Below are 20,951 nucleotides of genomic sequence, written 5' to 3' on the forward strand. Positions count from 1 at the left end.
CGTCATTGGCCACCTCCACCTATGCAGGGTGACTGGCAGCTTCGCGGACCTATTGCCGGAGGAGGCGGAGGCCGCTCGGCCCTCCCAAAGCTGCTTTGTTAGGGGCTCCCTGGCTGATCCCCGGCCCGCCGCGCCTCCTCTGCCTTCCCCCGCTCTCCCCAGCCCCGCCGCGGGAGCCTCGTGGGAAGGTAGCCCCGGAGCGCGCGGCGCCCGCATCCCTCCGGCCGCGCGCCCCAAGCCGGGATGCAGCCCGGGTACCCAGCGTGCGCCTGTTGTCACTCTCCAGCCCAACTCCGAACGCCCCGCTCCTGTATCTGCCGTCTTTGATTGGCCGGTCGGAGGCGGAGCGATTGTCAGGCGGCCCAATCGGAGTTCGGTTTCCCACGGGCTCCCGCGGCCCCGCCCCCGAGGCCGCCGGCGGAGGCGCCCTGACACCTCCCATTGGCAGACGGCGAGCGGGCCGGAGCGCTGCCGGGCCGAGCAGCGCCGCCGCCGTCGGGCGCGCAGCTCTGCAGCGCGGTGATCGCCTCGGCGCCCGCAGCCCCGGGAGCCCGGCAGCCCCGCATTGTCCCCGGCCCCGTCGCGGAGATCCGGGACGAGCGTCGCGGGTGAGTACCGCAGGCCGGGGGGGCGCGGGCCGGCTGGCCGGAGCCGTCCCGGGGGTCGACGATGAGGATGCCCGGAGCCGCTCTGCCCGTGATGGGCACGTCCTGACCCCCGTCTCCCGCACACGGGGGCTCCCGGCGGGTCCTAGCTCCCCCCGATTGGGCTTTACTCGTATTGTTTTCGTGTTCACACACTTGGGAGGTGGGGAGCTGGCGAGGGGAGGCAGGAGGAGACATCCCTCGCGCGAGGGAGCAGTCAGGAGGAAGACGCGCCCGCGGCGCCCAGGTGCCCGGCGCCGAATGGAAGTGACAGTGTCCAGGCGTCGGCATTCGGTCTTCCCGGCAGCAGGAGGTCAGCGCTGACCTGCGGCGGCGGCGGCACTTTGTATTTGTCGGCTGATTTTTATCAACTTCGGGGAGGGCATGCATGTGCGTGCGTGTGCCTGTGTGTGTGTGTCTCCGTCCCCGACTTGGGCACCTCCAGGCCTGGGTTTTCGGCGACGCTGCCTGGGCGCTCACCTTGGCGATCCGTGCGGCACTCGGGGCCACACACACGGGGCGGAGAGCCTGGGGGGCGGCACACAGGGCCGAGGACCTGCGGCTGACCTGGGAGGGGGCATTTAAAGCGGCATTCTGCGCGCGCGCAGACAATGACGGGTCCGGGCGCGGGGTCCCGGGGCTGTGCGTTGGGTCCCCGCGCCGATCCCGACCCCGCCTCTCCCTCTCGCGGGCTCGGCCGCTCGATGCTGCTGCGCCGCGCCGCTCACCGCCCGGCGGGGGACCCGCGTCGGGCCCGCTTTTGTTTACAGATGTCGCCATTGGGTGAGAGCTGCGCGCCGCGCTCCCCCGGCCCGGGCCGCCGCCGCGCGCCCCCTCCGAGCAGGGAGAAGTTGGTGCGTGCTGTCAGGTGACGCCCCCTCCCCCGGCCTCCTGGCGAGATGCTGCAGGGAAAAGACGCCCAGACGGCGCCTTCGCGCCCAGTCGCCGCCGCCCATGGCGCCCCCAGACCCCCAGCACCCAGAGGCGCCGTGTCCCGGCCAGGGGCCCTCTCAGATTGGCGGGCGTCGGGGCGCTGACCGAGCCACGCTCCCCTCCCTTCCAGTAGCATCCTCTGCCCTTGCCCTCGGATCGGCCCAGGTTGATTCCGAGTCTGCCTTTTCCTGCATGCTGGCAAGTCTTGAAGGACGCGCGCGAGCCCTTGGGGACGCTGGCCAATCCGTGCCCGCTTCGGTGGTACCCACGCGGCTCCACGGAGCAGCTGTGGAGGGAGCATCCTTGAGGCGGAGCGGTCTGTGTCGGGTTACCCACGCGTGCTGACTTGGCGCACACTTTGCGCTGGAGCAGCGGTTGAGAGCCTGGGCGCTGAGGTCAGACAAACCCGGCTTCCAGTACCTGCTCAGCGTCACTCAAGCTGGGTGATCCAGGCCAAGCTACTTAATCTCCCTGCGTCTCAGTTTTCCCGTCTGTAAAGTGGGGTTAATAAATAACCCCGTTTGGGGGGGAAGGTTTAAGCGACAGTATAAATCAACTCCTTTGTACAGTGAGTGCCGCCTATGAAACGCTGGAATAGTGTTTCCCTGTGAGAGGTACTCTGTTGTAGAGGCCGACCCCATGTCTCTAACCCCCATTCTTCGCTCTCCCAGCTCCTATTTTATTTTAAGAAGCCCGAGGAGGACTGCTGTTTTCAGCTTCAAACACAGCTTGTTTTACTTGGCCTTAGGTTTAACTATATTCGTCTGATCGCTTACAGCTCCTTTTTATGTGTTTGAATTTCCACTAGGTTTTATTTGTTCTTCCTTCCTTCTTCCTCAAGGCTATGCTGAGGCCCAGGCCTGGGTTTGGAGGAGGGGAAACTTGTCCAGGTGCTAAGCGGTGGCCTGCGAACCAATGGCGGCTGTGCAAAGTGCTTAACCCGCGGGCGGAGGGAGGTTTGAACAAAGAGATACCTGGAGGCAGGGAGGGAACACTTCCTGGTAGAAGTGAAATTTGAGCTGTGGCTTGTAGCAGAAGCCTGGTAAATGGCTGGTGTCTGGAATATGCTCTTTTATACCCCCACAGTAAAGAGCTCCGCCAAGGACGTGGTCTCTGAGTGGTAAACACCAAAGTTGCTAAGTAATTATCTTTGAATAGAGAAGAAATAAACCTAAGGAGGAGGCTGCTGACTAACTAGGGAAGGTAGAAGCAGAGAATTGATTTCATTGAATATCTTCAAAATGCTGTCAGTGTGTTTTGACTTGTTTTTCCGCTGCTCCACCAGCTCGGCATGGCTGATTTTCTATAGGCAAAGAGAGAAGCCAGTTTCATACAGGAAAAACAAAAACCAAAGCAAGAAAAACTCCTCACCAACACATAATCAGATAAATAGTTTGGAAAAGACAGTCTCTGGCTTGGGTACGGAATAAGATGTTATTGGAAAATTCCTGTTTCAACACCCTTTTGCTGGTTGGGGCAAATTATTGAGCTGGGTCGGATAACACATCCTTTGAATGTAGACCCCAGGGGCCTTTACCAGCCCAAACAAAGAAACGAACAAAAACTAGGTGAGGGACCTGCAGTCTGGCCAGTGCGCACAGAGGCCCACAGGGAACACTCTGCTTCCTTGGGCCTGCCTAGGTCACCCCAAGTGGAGGCTGAGTCCTGCAACCTTCGTGACCAGTAGCGTTATTGCTAGATATCAATTAATGCGTATGATAACCTATTTAAAATTCTACTCCCAGAAATGATTTCAATCCTTCCTGCACATGTTCCGGGAATTCTCTGTCCCTTAGGGATGCCTAAGGCAGCTTTGTGCCCTGCTGCTGTCTGGGGATCAAATCAGTTGGGGGCCTAGACTTAAAAGGGAGCACGTGGTTAGGAAATCTCATTAGCTGACAATTTAACTCCACTCTAAGGCTCATCCAAAGAGCTGGGCTAAAGACTCCCTCTCCTTTCCCCCTGCAGCTCTCCTCCCCGCCCCCTCTAAACCAGAGAGGAAAGGCAGCACCAGTCCTGTCTTTTCCAAATGCAAGTGAGAGCTTAGGAATTGCATGGACACCTCACCTAGAAGTCAGGGCTTCTGCCTGTGTGAGACTACAGGAGGGGTGAGAAGACGACGACAGAGAGAGCATTTGGTACCCATGGGCAATGTACAGAGTCCTTTGAGATTCCTGAACCCCACAGGATCAGGCTTGTGGTTGAGAAAGATCCTTATTGATAAAGATCCCTCTATTAAAAACACTGTTTCACTGGGCATGAGTGCGTGTGTGTATATACATACATGCATATATACATATACATTTTCCTTTCTAAATTAAGCAGATAGATACAGTGTATGTTTCTGAGTGTGTCTCTTTTGTTTTTTGTTTTTCCCTCAATATAGGACCAGAAAAAAACAGATTTGCAAGGCCCCAGCAAAATTTTTCTGTTTTTCACATTTCCAAACTTAAGGTCATTTCATCTCTAAATAGTTTCATATAAGTAATAACACCCATGTGAAAAAAATTCTCATCATTGTAGTCCAAATCACTTATTTTAAAAGTTTTTTTTTTTTTATTGTGAAATACAGGAGGCACTCAAAAATAAAGCAGTACTCCACAAGGAACAGAATGTTTTGAAAATAAAACAATGCTCTAGTGTAAGAGCTACAAGACGTTAATATTTAGGTGGGTTTTTCTCTTCTATCCCCTTCCCAACCTCTGGCACCTTCCTCCACACCCCTCCAGCATAAGAGTTTCACTGTTGCTGTGGTCTCCAGGGACCTCATTAAGAAATTCATAAAGGTCTAGACTGTGGATATGGAGAGATTCCTCCCGTGCCTGTGTGAGGTTTTCTAGAAGACCTTGGAGCTCTTTTGCTAGGTGAAGTGGTTCCTCTCTAGTCGGGCTGAGGCTGAGCTGAGAGACTCGCATTCTATCGCCAGTGGGGTCTCAGTTCATTGAAACCAGCGGGGTCCACAATACGGGCATGATATAAGAGCCGGTCAATTGTGTGCATTCAAAGGATGTTAAACAAAGAGTGGTGATTTAGCAGAGAACTCTGTGGGAGGAAGGTTCTCTCAGCAGTGCATCCTCCTTTTCAGAATGGGTCAAGGCCCTTTGCATCTCGGTGTTGTCACGGAGTTTCTGTCCGTAAAGGGAGACTTGGATGTAGTTGGAGGGAAGGGGGACCAAGCATTTTGGAGCCCAGCAAAACCGAAGTATAATATGAAAGATTCTGCACGTTTTCTGGCTGGGGCCACTTTGGATTCATGAAGGAGGAGAATTAAAAGGGAGGGGGGAGTGTCTTTGCTTTAAAAAAAAAAAGACCACCTGCATTGTTTAATTTCAGCTTCTGCCCCCATAGAGCATGATTTTTTTTAAATACCGAAGGATTAGTGTGCAGGTGTGTGAGGGAATACGTGATTGGGAGACAGTGGACTGGGGTGCCCAAGCCTGGCTTGGAATGGGGGGGAGTAGATGGGAGATTCGGCTACAGAGATTCAGTTGCTTTTCCTTGAAAACCCCAAACACAGTTCTCTGAGGCCACAGAGAAGACAGGATATCCTGCAGAAAGAAGCCGCCTTTGCGATGGCTGCCTCCAGCCGACAGCTCTCCTGCCTGCCCGCCGTCCCGCTCCTTGACCAGGAGCTGCTAGCCTTGTAGACATAGATCCATTCTAGTTCCTGCTCCTGGTTTCCTCTGCCCTCTGCAGAGGTGATAATGAGCCCTGGAAAGCTTCCAGGTCATCCCCGAGGGAGGGGGAGGTCAGGGTGAGTCATGGGTCCCGGAATCCTCTCTGTGGAGTTGTCAGGACCACGGAAAGGGGGTGGATGGGATTTTCCCAGAAGAGGGAGTGGTGGTGGGCCTGAGGTCTACAGATTGACTCTGAGGGGCCCTGAGGAGGAGGTCTGCTTTGCCTCCTTTTTCTCCTCCACATTGGAGGCCTCCTGGAGTTTTTGACGGGGAGAGATTCCAGCCCAAGGCTTGACTGCCCCAGTGCTTCTTAAGATCCTGGGGACAAGATCTCTTTTGACCCAGCCGCATCACCTGGCTCGGGTGCAGAGCACTTGACCACATTCCAGGCAAATGAAGATTCCTAGGAGGAAAGACTAGGAGAGTCTTGAACTCATTAGTTAGTTCCCACTTGCTTTTTGGGCACTGTTTTAGAGGCTCAAAACTGTGGGTTTATTCTCGCCATGACCTTATGTGGATTTTGTTTTTTTTTGGACTTAATAGGCGCTGACCCAACTAACTGAGGTAATGTGATAATTTTTGTCCTTTTTGCAAAATGTGCACGTCCATCTCTTCTTGTGACACAAGGATGTCCTTGGAAAGTGAGGCCACAGAGGGCGAGTTCTGTAGTGTGCTGTAGCTCCCAGGTTCTGATAACCACGTGCCCCCCTTTCCATGCCTGTCAGGCCCCATGCTCTCTGGGACACCTCTGGTCATGCCTGTTGCCTGGTGTCATTATTAGTTCTACCTTCTGACATTCTCGAAAGTGCCCCAGTTTGGCCGCAATCCTGAGTCCCAAGTGTCAAAGTCGTAACCCTGATTATGTTTTTTATAAATAATATGTAGTACTTTCCTGATGGTTCTGGTGGTAAGCGGCCTCTGCCTTCACTTTTTGGTTTTTAAAATGAGTTTAAACTGGGGTCTGCTGTGTGGGGAGAATGCCATGTGTATTTTCTTTCATCCAAAATGTCCTTTGGATCCCAAAGTTGTTAGGACTTTCGAATGTTCTTGCCATGGTGAAGCTTTGACCTTCTAATGCTGATTCTTACTGTCTGCCCTACACAGGGGCTTTCTACATGTTCCTTGTTCTCTTAAGCATCTAACATACACTTCTAAGCTGCCTTGAGAGGGATACAGTCTATGGCTAAAAGCTTGAGTCAGTTTTGCTCTGGTGTGCTTCAATCACAATTTCAGTCAGTGATGATGATCAGTTTAATATGTTTTCTGATATAAAGTATACTCTCATTTCATGCAGATTCTTCAACTCAAGTAATGCCAAGTTTGATTTGATTCTTAAAACAATATGCAAAGTAATTCCATATAGTATTAACAAACTGAAAGAACAGATGAGTTTATGAAAAACAATAGTCATCTGTCCCCATCGTGTTTTGTTCCCACCCCCTCCTGTACTCTCCACTTTTTTTTTTTAATAATTTTATTTATTTATTTATTTATTCCCCCAAAGCCCCAGTAGATAGTTGTATGTCATAGCTGCACATCCTTCTAGTTGCTGTATGTGGGACGCGGCCTCAGCATGGCCGGAGAAGCGGGGCGTTGGTGCGCGCCCGGGATCTGAACCCGGGCAGCCAGCAGCGGAGCGCGTGCACTTAACCGCTAAGCCATGGGGCCGGCCCTCTCCAGTCACTTTTGTTGATTTTTTTTGTGGTTATCTTTATATCTCTAAATAATATGCATATACCACTTTTATTTATTGACTTCCTATTATGATAAATGACAGTTAAGCTTACTTATTGCATCTCAACTCCTTCCTTCATTCTCTAGACTTTTGATGATTATATTTGTAGTTCTATATTGATTATTCAATTTTTATATTATTTACATAGACCTCTAATTTAGTTCCTGCAACCGATGACAGTGACCTTTAACCTCCCCTTTGTAGAAGGAGAATATTGGTGTCCTGATCTGTCTTTCCTCCCTGTTAATACCCCAGCTTCTGTCATCCATCAGGGTTGGTAAGATTGGGTTCTGTAAGCATGATTAAGTCTTCAATGCCATGTCTATAGGTTGTTTTGTTTTTATAACAACTTTATTAAGAGATAATTTACATGCCATACAATTCAGTTCTTTAAAGTGTACCATTCAGTGGTTTTTGGTATATTTACAGAGTTGTGTAACCATCACCATAATCCATTTTAGAACATTTTCATCACCTCCAAAAGAAACCCATTATCACTCACTTTCCTTCCCCACCTCTCCCTCCAGCCTCTGGTAACCATTGCTCTACCTACTTTCGGTCTCTATAGATTTGCCTGTTCTGGCTGTTACATGTAAATGGAGTCATTTAATATGTGGTCTATTGTGACTGTCTTCTTTCATTTAGCATAATGTTTTCAAGCGTCATCCATGTTGTAGCATGTATCAGTACTTCATTCCTTTTTATTGCCAAGTAATATTTCATTGTATGGATATACCATATTTCACCTATCCGTTCATCAGTTGATGGACATTTGGGTTGGTTCCACCTTTTGGCTATTGTGAGTAATTACTGCTATGGACATTAGTTTACAAATATTTGTTTGAATACTTGTTTTAAATTCTTTTTGGTATATACCTAAGAGTAGAATTGCTATGTCATATGGTAATTCTATATTTCACTTTCTTTTTTTTTTTTTTTTTTTAAAGATTTTATTTATTTATTTTCCCCCCAAAGCCCCAGTAGATTGTTGCATGTCATAGCTGCACATCCTTCCAGCTGCTGCATGTGGGACGCGGCCCCAGCATGGCCCGAGAAGCGGTGCGTCAGTGCACGCCCGGGATCCGAACCCGGGCCGCCAGCAGCGGAGCGCGCGCACTCAACCGCTAAGCCACGGGGCCGGCCCCTGGCATCTATTTAGATACAAGGAGATATCTGGTGTCTAGATGGTAGAGCCAGGGATGTTGCTAATATCCTGTAATGCACAGGACAGTCCCCCAGAACAAAGAATTATCTGGTCCGTAGTCTGTAGTGCAGAGGTTAAGAAATTCTGCATTCAAAAGACACAAACACGGGGCTGGCCCAGTGGCATAGTGGTTAAGTTTGCGCACTCCAATTTGCCAGCCCAGGGTTTGCAGGTTCGGATCCTGGGCACGGACCTACGCCCTGCTCATCAAGCCATGTTGTGGCGGCATCCCACATACAAAATAGAGGAAGATGGGCACAGATGTTAGCTCAGAGCTAATCTTCCTTAGCAAAAAGAGGAGGATTGGCAATGGATGTTAGCTCAGAGCCAGTCTTCCTCACACACACACACACAAAAAGACACAAACACTATTAGAGATCACATATTTAAACTTCTTTACTTAAGAAAAGATCTTATGTTTTCTGGATATTTGGAAGTGAGCTATCAGATTAATAATCAATCATATGGGCCGGCCCCGTGGCTTAGCGGTTAAGTGCATGCGCTCCGCGTCTGGCGGCCCGGGTTCGGACCCCGGGCGTGTACCGACGCACTGCTTTTCCTGCCATGCTGAGGCCGCGTCCCACATACAGCAACTAGAAGGATGTGCAGCTGTGACATACAACTTTCTACTGGGGCTTTGGGGGGAAAAAAGTAAATAAATAAAATAAAAAATTAAAAAAAAATAATCATCTGAGGCATTGGGTTATTTTGGTTATTTTTAAGATTTTGGTTATTATTTTGGCTGGAATTTAATAAAGTATCTTTCTTTTTTAGGATAGCAAGTTTAAAAAAATTTAACAATAGTTTCAGATGTTTTGTGTTTCTCAGTGTTTGAACAATTTCACCCATTTAATGATTTCAGGATATTGCTAATGACTGTATCATGAAAGGCTCATCCTTAGCCCTTAAAACTGCTGTGGTTGATATTATGGCAGGAAAAATATTTGCAGGCTGAACATTATAATGTTACTCCTCTCAGGCAGTTTATTAAGCACTAAAAATATTTTCAGATAAAATATTCCAAGTGCAATGGAAGATCTACTGTGACATTTTAGGAAAGTTTGATGAATATTAGAATAATTATCTCATCTTGAAATCTCTGTGATTAGAAATAATCATTTCAATTCTACAGTTATATCAATTAAACTTTAACATTTCATTGTAATTTAGAAAATTAAAACCTCATAACTATGAGTTTCACTTAACTAAACAATTTAACAATCTAATTATTTTAAAATAGATTAAAAAAATTCACCCTGTGGTTTTTTTCTTTTTTTTTTTTTCCCCTGACAGTTAATTACTTTAATTTGGGCATTGAATCTGCTTGCAACCTTGGTCCTGTAAACCTTCACCAATTGTATCAAACCATTCAAGTTACCTTAAAGAAAAAGGTTTGTGGGAGCCTGTTGCGTGATTTCAGTTCACTTCAATTAAGAAACCCCCAAATGACTTTCTGTTTCTTCGAGGAAATGGAGTCAAAACCAGATGGACTTTATTTGTAAAAGTTGCAGGTTAGTATTAGGAATCTGGAGTCTTCTTGCCAAAGACTTTAGAAATCAAAGTGAATGGTCTTTAAACTAGGACTGGTTAATGCAAACCAGGACTAGTTAACGCAAACCAGGACTAGTTAACGTAGCTTCTTAGAGTGAGAAGGGCTAAAATTATTTCTGGAGGGCAGCCTCTGAATTTTAATTGTAGTAATCCATGTCTTCTCAGCCTGTGATACAGCAGTTCTGAATCCCATCCAAGTCAGGAAAGGTGAATTTATGGGCCCCCTAGCAACTAGCAATGTAGAGGGCTGGGACTTTGTCTTTATTCGCACACAGAGCCAGCTCCTCTGACATGCTGGGGCCCAGCCCACAGGCGAGACAGCTGAGAGTTACAGGGGTTTGGGGAGACAGGTTATAAGGGCATAAGATATGGTCTTGGTTGCTGTGTTATGGGTGCTAGAAGACGATAATTTGGGAAAAAATGGAAGTCTTTCTAGGAAGTATTAAGGTACAGTTTTTCTAGCTTGAAAAAGTTATTTTGTGGAATTCTGAAATGGAAAGCTTAATTAGGACAAGTCAAGTTCACTAGTTTAATTAGGACAAGTCAAGTTCACTAGTTTAATGCCCTGAGTGTTATTGCAGCTGATTTAAGGATGCTCTGAGATTCGTATCTTTGAATTTCCTCCTTTGATTTCAATAAAATCTCTCTGACCTCTAGCAGTGTTAAAATAGTTAATGGCCTTGGATTACTAAGCTCACTCTTCTCCATTTTTCTCAGGCATTCTGGTTTTCTTTTTCCCATTTTCTTTGTCTGTCTGGGTGATTCTTCTCAAATATCTCATCTTCAAAGTTTTTTTCTTTAATTATAAAGTATTTGTGTTAATTACATCAGGTCCCAATAGTAAATATAGCCAAAATACCAACAATAAATATCTTTTAGTGTTGAGGTTAAGGGGAATTTTTATTTTCTTATGCATAATTTTCTCTAATTTTGAAAGGTTTTACAATGAGTAGGGGTTACTTTTATAATCAGAAAAATTGTGGGGGCTGGCCCAGTGGCGTAGCGGTTAAGTGCGTGCGCTCTGCTTTGTTGGCCTGGGGTTCACAGGTTCACATCCCTGGCGTGGACCGACACAGCACTTGTCAAGCCACGCTGTGGCGGCATCCCATATGAAGTGGAGGAAGATGGGCACGGATGTTAGCTCAGGGCCAGTCTTCCTCAGCAAAAAGAGGAGGATTGGCAACGAATGTTAGCTCAGGGCTAATCTTTCTCACAAAAACAAAAAAAAAGAAAAATTGCATTAACTAAGTACATGTTCATCTTTGGGTAGGTGGTGACTAGTGGAAACTTAAGTTTCCTAAGTCATATTTGTTTTGTTTTTAATCCATTTACACATGGGGGTTAATAGCAAAGTGCTCTTCTCAACAATAAGGACCATGAGAAGAATAAAGAATATGTGGATTCTGGCTGAAACAAGCAAAGATGAGAAAGCCCATGGGAGCAGCCAAGAAGCCCAGTGATTAACTATCAATGGAAGGATTAGCCATTGTTGATGGATGCTTTCAGGCTAGGATTGAACCAAGACCTTCAGTCATTAGAAAGTTGTTGACCTGGGAGGGTTGACTGCATCCCTCTCTTTATACCCCTTTCCCCTTAGACGGTGGTCTTACATCCGCTGTTCCAGGCATTGGTGTGACTCATGACCTCAGTTTTTCTGTAGGATCGCCTCCTCCTTCATGAACTATCTCATCTTCTTTGAAGGTCCTAAAGAGTTGATGATTTTCAAGTCAAGCTTAATTCATGTCTGTGTAAAAGGTGTCTCAAACTGGGTGGCCTGAGATGATAGAAATTCATTCTCTCATAGTCCTGGATGCTAGAAGTCCAAAATCAAGGTGTCTGCAGGGCCGTGCGTGCTCCCTCCGAAGGCTCTAGGGAAGAATCCTTTCTTGCCTTTTCCAGCTTCTGCTGGCTCCCGGCATTCCTGGGCTTGTAACAGTATCATTCTAATCTCAGCCTCCTTTTTCACATGGCAGGATGTCTTCTCCTCTTGGGATTATGTGTCTGTTTCTTTTCTTTTTTTCTTTTTAATTTAATTTTATTTATTTATTTTTCCCCCAAAGCCCCAGTAGATAGTTGTATGTCATAGTTGCACATCTTTCTAGTTGCTGTATGTGGGATGCTGCCCCAGCATGGCTGGACAAGCGGTGCGTCGGTGCGCGCCTGGGATCCAAACCCGGGCCGCCAGCAGCGGAGCACTCGCACTTAACCGCTAAGCCACGGGGCCGGCCCTATGTGTCTGTTTCTAAATCTCCTTCTTTCTCTAAGAATACACCAGCCATTGGATGTAGGGCCCACTCTGATCCCATGTGACCTCATCTTAACTTGACTATATTTGCAAAGACCCAGTTTCCAAATAAGGTCACGTTCATAGGTACTAGGGGTTAGGACTTAAACATATCTTTTTGGGGGACACAATTCAACCCCCAAGAGTGTCCAAACACTCCGTTAAACTGCCTCATTCAATCAGTAAGGACATGTAATATGGACGTGTACTTAGTCCTGAGAGATTTGATTTTCCTAAAGCTTGGCTCTGACGTGTCACCGTGTGTTTTAAGTTCAAAGTCTCTATCTAGCCTTTTGGTCCCAGCTCTGCTTTCCCATTTCGTGTCTCAGGACTCCTTTCTCAAATACTTTGAGCCAGTGAAACAGGAGTTCCTTTTGCTCTGGGGTATATCCCATCCTCTTTCTATTTTTTTGGCTGACACTGTCTCTAGATCTGGACTGTTCCCATTTTTGCGTGTCAAAATCTGCCTCTTTTTCCAGATCTGGTTGAAATCAGCTGTTTTCATGCAGGTTCCTTGCTGTCCTAATGTTTCATGGCTCTGTTAGATGTGTTATCATAGTCTGTCTCAGTGAATTTTTTTCCTAGACTTCAGACTCTTCGAGGGCAGGGTCTCAGCCAGATTCATCTTGGCTCTGCCTGTGGCCCCACTATGGAGGAGCTTGGTATATGTGAGGATAAACTTGCTCCCAGCTTGCAACATCAGCATTCAGTGTATATGGCTGGTGCACAGGTCATTGCCAAGATGCTGGGCTATGGGGGGTAGTAGCTAAGAGATGAGAAGCCGAGATAATAAAGGTCTGTAGTCAGGAGAGACTAGAGACAGGCAAATTCCTTAAGGACCCACTGGCAAGAGGAAGGTGTCTCTTAGTTGTTTCTGAGCAGTCTTCAGCTGGGATGAATCTGATGCTATAGAAGAAGCCAAAATTAGGCAGCATGCACTCTGAGGGGGAAGTTGGGTGGATGGGTGTCTTAGCTTGGGTTGCTATAAGGAAATATCATAGACTGGGTGGCTTAAACAACAAACATCTATTCCTCAGGTCTGGAGGCTGGAAGTCCTGAGACTAGGGTGCCAGCATGGTCAAGTTCTTGGTGAGGGCTCTCTTCCTGGTTATGCCTTCACATGGCCTTTCCTTGGCACATGCACATAGAGAGAGAGATCTCATGTCTTGTCTTCTTTTCATAAGGGCATTAATCCCATCATGGGGGCTCTACCCTCATGACCTCATCTAAACCTAATTACCTCCCGAAGACCCTGCCTCCAAAAACCATCACACTGGGGATTAGGGCTTCACCACGTGGATTTTAGAGGGCACAAACCTTCAGTTCATAGCAGTAAGCAAGCAGCCAGGCAAGCAGTTTGGAACCAGTGGATAAACAGAAACCAGAAAACAAAGAAAACGTCCAAGAGCACTGCACCAATATGCCTTTGATTTTGAGGGGAGCTCTTCTGGACCTGGGTTTTCTTTTTTTTTTTTTTAAACTGGGTGTATTTCTTTTTTTTTCCCTTTTTCGCCCCAAGGCCCCAGTAGATAGTTGTATGTCATAGTTGCACATCCTTTCTAGTTGCTCTACGTGGGACGCTGCCTCAGCATGGCCGGACAAGCAGTGCGTCGGTGCGTGCCCGGGATGCGTGCCCGGGATCCGAACCCGGGCCGCCAGTAGCGGAGCGCGCGCACTTAACTGCGAAGCCACAGGGCCAGCCCCTGGACCTGGGTTTTCTTAAGGGTTAGGGGGCTTGGGGCTGAGCAGCCCAGGACCTAGGCTGTAGATGGATGGGGAAGAATTTGTACCTGGATACTGAAAGTCTGTGGGTAGGACATAATGGAAGGTCCTCAGGGTGGTAGTGAGGGATGGGGCCAGGTAAAGTTAGTAATCTCAGGAGAATGCACTTGGGCTGGGATGTAAGACCATCCCACATTACAAGTAGGAGTGACAAAGAATGGTGAGGAGGATCTTTGTGGAGTGGGGTGCCTTGGAGAATGGCTCTAGCATGTGGTGGGTGTAGAGTTGAGGGCATAGCATTCATTGCACATGACCACAGAGGGAGGGAGGAAGATGACTGGTTCTAGGGAGAGTGAACAAATTGCTGACTGAGACCTGATAAGGGGCCACACCTCTGCTTTGGCATTCTTAAACTATTTTGCTGGGCAGGGATGGCAGGTAAAACTGGTTAAGAATGTGGCCTCTAAATGCTGCAAACGGACCAGCTTACTTTTTAAAATGTATTTTTATTTGCTGCATGATTATTATAAGAACAATGAAGTACATTTAAAAGGAGACATTCTCCTCCATTTCTACTGTGGGAACACATTGGTTGCTTTTGGTTTTCTCTGTTCCTCCTTATCCATAATTTTCATATTCTTTTTACATATTTGTAACTCTTGCATAGATAGAGATTTGTATTTTGTTTCTTTTCACATAACATTGCATCATCAACCCATGTAATTTAGCCACTTCGTCCCCATATTTGTCATTTATGATGGTCACACTTTTCAGAGAGCAGATCATTTGCTTAACCATTCTTCTGTAATTGAGTATTTATGTCCTGTTCTTTTTTTTATCACTATTTTAAAATTCATTTGATGTTCTTTATGTACATATTGCTGTTTTCTTTCTTTTTTAAAAACATTTTTCTCAAGATTAATTCCCAGGATTTGGTAATCTGTATTAAATATGACATTTAAAAAAATGGCTGTTGATTTGAATTGCCAAACTGCCTTCAAAAGTATGATTTCCTTCATTAAGTAGTAGATAATAACAACAATAAACAAACACATAGGGACAGAGATTGGATTGGTGGTTACCAGAGGGGAAGGGGGGAGGGAGGAGGGTGAAAGGGATAATTCAGCACACGTGTGTGGTGATGGGTTGTAATTAGTATTTTGGTGGTGAACATGATGTAATCTATGCAGAAATAGAAGTACAATGATGTACACCTGAAATTTTTACAATGTTATAAACCAATGTTACTGCAATAAACAAAAAATTAAAAAAAAAAAAAGTCTTGATCAATTCATATATATGAATATATTGACTCATCACAGCCTAACCAGCACTAGGTCTTAATCGTTTAATTTTATTTTGTTACTGTTAATTGAATATCTCTTTCTTTGCTTTTCAGGTAGACTGAACTTTTTGTATTTATTATTTTGAACATTGTTTTAAGCTTTTAGAAAACACTATCATTGGCTTATCTCTTAAATCTTTAACATATCCTGGAGAAAAACAAATAAACAAAATAAAAGGAGCAACTTTTTTTGGAGTCCTCATCTGTGAAACAGTGAGGTTGAAGCAAATTATTCCTGAGGACCTTTCTAGCTTCCAGTATTCTATGTTTTATGTTCTATGTCTGATTTTAGGAACCAAAAGCTTAAAAGGTGAATGGGTTGTAACATTAAAGAGTTCTGATGCACGGGCTGGGGAAATGGTTGTAGGTGACCTGTTGTAGCTGTTTTTGTTTTTTTGTTAATAGATTTAATTTACTTAGAGCAGTTTTAGGTTCACATCAAATTTGAGCAGAAAATTCAGAGAGTTCCCATATACCCCTGTCCACACACATGCACAGCCTCCCCCACTATCAACATCCCCCAGCAGAGTGGTACGTTTGTTATAATCGATGAACCTACATTGACACGTCATTGTCACCCAGAGTCCATAGTTTACATTAGAGTTCACTCTTGGGTGTTGTACCTTCTGTGGGTTTGGAGAAGTGTATAATGACATGTATCCATGTTATAGTATCAGACAGAGTAGTTTCACTGCCCTAAGAGTCCTCTGTGTTCTGCCTATTCATCTCTCCTTCCCCACTGACCCCTGACAACCACTGATTTTGGTTTTGAGGAGGCTGATGTCACTCTTGAGATTCATTCCTCAAGACTCTCTTCCCACTGTTTCCTGTCCTTCTCCTGTGATTGCCTCTAGACTTGGATTTTAGAGTCGGAAGGATTGATAAGGCCTCTCAACCCAGGAGTCTTCTCTGTGACACCCTGGCAGGGGAATGTCACCTGAGCCTTTGTTGTGGTTCCCATTATGGATCCAAGGGAAGAACAGAGACCCAGAGTCAGAAGGTCTGGTTCCAGTCCTGGCGCTGACGCAGATTAGCTGGGTGACTTTGCTGACGTCACTTCCTTTTCTGAGGCTGGCCCTCTCTGGTCCCTCTGTGGAGTGACACCAGAGCAGTGCCCACTCCCAGGTGCTAGGAGTGACATGAGATACGTGTGGGCTGGCCTTTGTTAAACACCAACGGAAGGTACGAAAGGCATCTGAAGAGGCTGACACTGGACAGCCTTGTCCTTGGTTGAGCAAGTGAATTGTTAGAAAGTTGCTCCCTGCAGGGAGTGGAGGTCTGCCTCCCCGAAACCTCTTCCACCGATGGCGACTCTGCCCTATGGGGGCATAAAGCCAACCCCCCTTACCACATAACCATTTGCGGTTGGCTGTCATGCCTCCCCCACCTCACTCCAATAGCTCTTTTCAAGCAAAACTTCTCTACTCCTCCCTCTGTCCTTTCTAGCGCGTGGATTCTTCAGTTCTGTGAACACCCAATTCAGCATTTCACATTTTGGTATAGAGAAGTGTTATGGGCTGAATTGTGTCCCCCCAAATTCCTGTTGAGATTGAGGCCCTAACCCCCAGTACCTCAGAATGTGACTGTATTCGGAGATAGGGCCTTTAAAGATGTAAGTTAAAATGAGGTCGTTAATGCGGTCTCACGGGTGTCCCTATAAGAAGAAGCAATTTGGACGTACAGAGACACTGGGGATGTGTGCACACAGAGGAAAGACCGTGTGAGGACACAGTGAGAAGGCGGCCGGCTACAAGCCCTGGAGAGAGGCCTCAGGAGAAACAGCCTGCTGACACCATGATCTCCGACTTCCAGCCTCCAGAACTGTGAGAAGATAAATTCCTGTTGTTTAAGCCCCAAGTCTGTGGTATTTTGTTATGGGAGCCCTAGGAAACTAATACAAGAAGAGAATTCCATTTTATCCCCATCTTCCCACCTCTTTTCGTTTCCACTGTCTTATTGCAGCCCCTTCTACAGTTTTCTTATTGAACTTTTTTTGGGAATTAATGAGACTTGCAGATCAAATGCTATCCTGCATTTTACACTTTCTTCTGGGCAAAGAACAAGGAGTCATTTTTTTACAAGTAAATCTTTACTACTTTTATAAATGGTGTTTATGACGATGACCATTCTAGTGGCCACCTTTTATGGATCCTCTCCTTGGTGCTGGGCATCTTCACCGCTTTACACTTTATCATTAAAAACTCCGTGTACGGTGGGTATTTTTATCCCATTTTACAGATGAGAAAGTGGGGAAGCAGAGGGAGTAGGTGACATGAGAAGACCACACAACTGGGGTCCACAAAATCCATGCTCATCAGCTGATGACAGCACTTGGGTGGGTATGGGGGCTCAGATCTGCTGATCCTCCTCCCCCCCATTATTCTGCCTCATTCAAGGCCATTCATTCCCACCCCTTCTCATTTCATATCCCTCTACTGAGCAGTCCCCTGTGCCCACGTGACCCGTCCGACTGAGCAGACTGTTTATTGTAGGATAACCAACCCGTTCTCTTTCCTCCTCTTATTTAATGCAATCCAATAGCTCAAAGGACTCGGTCAAAGGTATTTTCTTTAGGCGAGACCATTTAAGAATGGAAGAAATTTCCTGTTCAGAGATTTTATATATGTGGTATGTGTGTGCTCTTGGAGGCAAATGGACGTTTAAGTGTGTGTGAGGCGAAGTATAGCAGACTCCGGAAGTCTGGGGACCACTTAGGTCTGTAACCCTTACTCCCGCACCAGCTGTCCAGCTCCGTGAGGCCTTCTGGGTTTCCCATTTATGGGGCCCTTTTAGTGTTATGACACCTGTTGAAATCTGGTGTTTCCATTACGGGGAGGCCTGGTAGGTGGCTGCAGCAAGCAGCCGTGCAGGGGTGACGTGTGTAGGCTGTGGCGCTAATGCAGGCTGCCCCTCCTTCCGCTACTTCTTGTGGAAAATCCATTTTTGGTGTTTTGTTTCAGTGAGAAAAGCATAAAAATATTTTCAGAGACCCTCTTCTCCCTTGCTTGCAGCTAAAATTTCAGGCTTTGACGGTGGGGGCCAAATGTCTTTTGAACAAAGACAGCACGAATCAAAACATTGTTGTCTCCACATTTCTTTTGGGAAAAAAGATGATCTTTTAAAGCATGTTACATAGACTTTGTTCCGTGAAATTGCATGACATTAAACTTGTATGGTGACAGCATTCTGTGTCATCTCCTTTAGAATTATCGACCTCATCAGGCAGGAGAGCTGTGCTGTAGACAGGGTGATATTATCTCCATTTTGCAGACAAGAAGCTATTTGCCAACATTTGTGTCTGTGTGCATATATGTGTATATATATATATATATATATATGCACACACACATATATGCTTATTTAAAAAAAATTGAAATTGAAATACAACATGCATAGAGAAAAGCATACGTTATTTTAAGTATATAGCTTGATGAATTCTTACAAACAACACACCCATGTAACCAGCACTCAGATCCAGAACTAGAACATGTTGAGACCTCAGAAACCTGCCCTGTGCCCCCTTCCTGTCAACAGCCTCTTCAGGGCAACCCAATCTTGATTTCTAAACACCATTGACTGATTTTTGTCCTTGATGAGAATGGAATCATTTTTCATCAATTTTTTTCCATCAGTTTTGCCTTTACATGGCTATAGGATAGAAATTATTTTATAAAGTCTGCATGAAGAAGTCTTGTTCTCACCCTCTCCTTGTTAACTCCATTCTTTCTATACCCTCAGGTAACTATTTTTCTTGGTTTCCTGTGAATCCTTGCAATATTTGTTTGTATAAAAACAGGTGTATATTCTAATTTTTGCACTTTTCTTTTTCAAAAGATAGTAACCCTTCTCACTGTCCTACTCCTTGCTGTATAACTTCCCTCGGTCTCCCCACTTCAGTCCTACTACCCTGCTGTTCTGGGCCTATGTAGTGGGTTGAGTAGAGTCCCCCCAAAACTCGCATCCACTGGGACCTCAGAATGTGACCTTATTTGGAAACAGAGTCTTTGCAGATATAAATCGTTAAGAGGAGGTCATAGTGGATAAGGGTGGTCCCTGGATCCTGATTTCGGATTCGGAGACACAAGGGGAGAAGGCTGTGATGATGGAGGCAGAAATTGGAGTGATGTAACTACAAGCTGTAGCTTGCTGGAGCCACCAGAAGCTGGAAGAGACAAGGAAGGATTCTTCCCTAGAGCCTCTAGGGGGAGCACAGCCCTGCTGACACTTTCATTTGGATTTCCGATCTCCAGAACTGTGAGACAACAAACTTCCATGATTTTGAGCCACCCAGTTTGTGGTACTTTGAGCTTTATTTATTTATTTATCCTCCCAAAGCCCCAGTAGATAGTTGTATGTCATAGTTGCACATCCTTCTAGTTGCTGGATGTGGGACTCGGCCTCAGAATGGCTGGAGAAGTGGTGCGTCGGTGCACACCCGGATCCGAACCCGGGCCGCCAGCAGCGGAGCGCGCGCACTTTACTGCTAAGCCACGGGGCCGGCCCAGTTTGTGGTACTTTGTTATGGCAATCCTAGGAAACTAATACACTCTCCTTGCCTCATATCTTGAACTCCCTTCCTCCTCCCTGACATCTCATCTTTAGCCTCCAATGCATCCATCCAATGAAGGTCAGCCGTCCCTCTAAAACATGTCTGATGGTGTCACTCCTGGTTTAGAACCCATCAGAGAGTCCCTTCTGTTTGCTGCATGAAGTCCAAGCTTCTTGGGCTGGCTTCTCCACCCCTTCCATCTCACCTGTCACTCACCCCAGCCCACTCAACGCTGAGGTGGATGCAGCTTAGCAGCTGCCAACGGGGTAGTTGTGTTTGGATTAAGGGCACTGGGTATGACTTTGAATTTGATGCATGTAGATGGCCCTTCTGGGCTCCAGTGGTCCACCACTGTGCACATGACTCCCTTCATTCAAAGGTTCTTGCATTTAAATTACCTTCCTGGCCTCCAAGGTGGTTCAGGTTCCAACCTTCACTCACGAATTCACAAACACAACAGGCTCCCGCACAGGGGCATAGTGGTGAGGGCAGTAACCCAGAGTTGGACTGCCTGGTTCGCGTTGTCTGCTCGGCCACTTACTAACAGATTGACCTCGCTCTGTGCCTCCATTTTCCCATCTGTCAAATGGGGGTAATAACAGTCCCTACATGGGTCCGGCCCCGTGGCTTAGCGGTTAAGTGTGCACGCTCTGCCGTTGGCGGCCTGGGTTCAGATCCTGGGTGCGCACTGATGCACCGCTTGTCAGGCTGTGCTGTGGCGGTGTCCCATATAAAATAGGGGAAGATGGGCACGGATATTAGCTCAGGGCCAATCTTCCTTGGCAAAAAGAGGAGGATTGGCATGGATGTTAGCTCAGGGCTGATCTTCCTCAAAAAAAAAAAAAAAAAATAATAGTCCCTACCTAGTAGGGCTGTTGGGAGGCGTAAATCAGTTAATTCCTCTAGGTGTTTCCAGCCGGCCTGGCACCTGGTAAGAACTCAAGAAGTGTCAGCCCCAGAATTTTTTGCTGCATTTTCTCCCCTTCTGGTCTATTCTTGCTTACTTTTAAAGGCTCAGTGCAGTTTGTTCCAGGACCTTCTCTGCTGACATAGTAACCTATTGCTTTTTTTTTTTGAAATAGTGTTACATTTACTGTTTACCTGGACCACTAGCTTTAGAAGTTGGTTTCTCTTTGTTTTTATTGAAGTATAATTGACATACAATAGCCTGTTAGTTTCAGGTGTACATCATAGTGATTCGATATTTATATACATGAGGAAGTGATCACCATGATAAGTCTAGTTACCATCTGTCACCATACAAAGTTATTACAATATTGTTGACTCTAATTCCTATGCTGTACATT

At 46.3% G+C, this 20,951-nt stretch overlaps 1 protein-coding gene across 9 annotated transcripts in view; it reads left to right on the forward strand.

Annotated features, from left to right (window-relative positions):
• The first annotated feature begins 456 nt into the window (after positions 1-456).
• Positions 457-20,951, forward strand: part of TIAM1 (TIAM Rac1 associated GEF 1) — a 358,647-nt gene continuing 338,152 nt past the window's right edge. For 4 of the 9 annotated variants that reach the window (XM_087418162.1, XM_087418166.1, XM_087418163.1 and 1 more), the window contains exon 1: positions 489-608. The gene's annotated coding sequence lies outside the window, so the exon portion shown is untranslated. Of the gene's footprint in view, positions 609-20,951 lie in introns of all 9 variants that reach the window. The other 5 variants (XM_087418157.1, XM_087418165.1, XM_087418159.1 and 2 more) reach the window with 3 other exon arrangements.

The sequence above is a fragment of the Ceratotherium simum genome, chromosome 27 (genome assembly GCF_057802395.1).
Source record: "Ceratotherium simum simum isolate JZ-2026a chromosome 27, ASM5780239v1, whole genome shotgun sequence".
NCBI lineage: Eukaryota > Metazoa > Chordata > Mammalia > Perissodactyla > Rhinocerotidae > Ceratotherium > Ceratotherium simum.